The following is a 2,343-nucleotide window of genomic DNA, read 5'->3' on the forward strand; positions in this document are numbered from 1 at the left end:
CCCATACAGTCCAGCTGAAGGATCAGAGGGAATATTGTATCTGGAAATGTAAAGGCCTTAGTTTTTGTTGTCTACAGGGTTTTGTTGAAACGGAACATCTCTTTCTTTTTCACTACCCATTCTATTTTCTGTTGTTTTAGTACTTTCATGTATTGCTCCAAGTGAAAACATCAGAGATGCACTCAAAAGCTTATGACATTTCATGAGGTGTTGCTCAGGAGAAGCAGTGCCACAATCACAGTGTTTCCTGCAGTGCAGACATGATTTCTGTCCTGGTGAGCTCAGGAGACCTCCAGGGCAGACCTTGAAAACATCTGTGTGGCAGATTCTCTGCACCTTGTATAGGCTGGTGCAAAACTGTGAGTCCCTCTGCTTTTTTTCTGCTGTATTGAAGAATAATATGGAGCCACAGAAATTTAATAAAATGATTGCAGGTGTCTGGTTGTGAAATATATCTTCCAATTATTTGTTATTGTTGGTGGTGTTTTTTTATTATTATATTGGTTTTAAACTGTCTGGGGTGAAACTTATCCATGGGGACCTTAACAATTTACTGAGCTTCAGACAGCAACTAAGAAAGACAGAACACAAAGGAGAGTACCTTTTAGTAGCTCTTAACACAGGCAGGCACTTGTGAGTTAGGTTAGGATTGAAGCCAATAGGTAACACCAAACTGGAGACCTTTGCTCATCTGTGCTGCCCCTGGTCTGAGGCACACACAACCTCCAGCCATGGCCCTGGCACTGAGCTAAGCCACCCCAGGGTGTCCTCTGCCAGCTCTGCTGGCTACAGACTGGGTCTGCCTGCCAGCCCCACCATAACCTTGCCTGAAGTCATGTACTGCAGCTTGTAACCATAGTACTATAATCCTACTTGGCTTTCATTAGCCTGAAGTCACCTGTTGGCTTGAGTCCTAATGTTTGGCTGGGTTCACTCAAAGGCCTTGCTTTCAACCGTGCCAGCTACATAAAATAAAAATCAGATATGGTCTGTTGTCTCCAAACTTCTTAACCATCTCTTCTCTCATGCTAGTGCCAGGTTACTTCCCTGTCTCACCCACAACATTATTTCATCTCAAGTACTCCTGTAGCACAGTGGTGCCTAATTTACCAAACCCTGACAGTAAATATGTTGTATTTTGGATTGATCCCCAGTCCCATACCAAAGCAATCCACTAGCCCCAATCCTACACCCAGTCTGTGACTGTTTAGGACTTACCCAGCTATTTCATGAGCTTCAAACCTACCCTGAGACCTCTGCTTCCTTCTAGTTCTTACCTAACATAACCACAGGCAGTAGGTATTTACTGAAATTATCCAAAACTATCATGTGATGTGCTCTACCAGCTTCAAACTGCCTTACATCTAAACTCAGGTCTCATACCTAAGACCTCATATTCCATAACCTAAGCTCTGAATGACCAGTAGGTCACCTACAGTTCATCCCTTTGCTAGCCCACAATCACCAAACAAAACACATTATAAAGCTTTCACACAGGCACATACTCCAGATATGGACAACCTACTGGCTCCAAAACCCAGGATGTTGTTGGACATAACTGTATTTCTAACTCTTTTCTATTTATTAGTCTTAATCCTATCTGCAGCTTCATCCGCTAGCTCCAACAAAAAGTTGCCTATCAGCCAAGTGCAAACAGTGTCCCATAGCTTCTTGAGCTGTCAAAGTGTGATGTCTCTCCAGCTCTTTGTGGAGGTCAAGATTTCACAAGTCTTGCTTGATCTGAATTATATTTCAATACAATGGAACAAAAATGCAGTGCAGACAGCAAAAACATTTCTATTCAAAATGGAATTTGCAGAAGGAACTCTTAAGAGAAGTCTGCTATACAAATAATCCAGTTTTGTTCCTATTCTAAAATAGCGTAGCTGCAGTTTCAAGATTTTCTCCCTATCTACCAGGAAGGTTTAAATTACTTTTGTCTGGTTTCCTAAGGAAAACTATGTTTATTACTGACCTGGCCCCGTCTTATCAGTTCTGATATCTTTTGAATGCATTCACTGATTTCAACCTGACTTGTCAACAAAAGTTAAATTCTCAAGTCTGTGAAAACTGTTTAGAAGTGAGGAAGCCAAATGAGTTCCTTGCAGGAGCAGAGGGAGGCAGAGCTCAGCCATAGAAGGTTTTGCCTGGCAGCAGCTGCCAATTTGGTCAGAACAGGGTCCAGACAAGAAATCAGCAGTTTCCTGTTTCTAGATGACACAAAGTCTATACTGTATCAAGTCTGATATGGCTATAGGATACAGAAGAAGGGGAATAGAGATTGGCAGGGAAGAATGGTGAAGGATAAAGGAGATTATTAAAGGTAGGAAGTTTGGTTTCATT

The sequence above is a fragment of the Aythya ferina genome (assembly GCF_964211825.1).
Source record: "Aythya ferina genome assembly, chromosome: 3".
Classification (NCBI taxonomy): domain Eukaryota; kingdom Metazoa; phylum Chordata; class Aves; order Anseriformes; family Anatidae; genus Aythya; species Aythya ferina.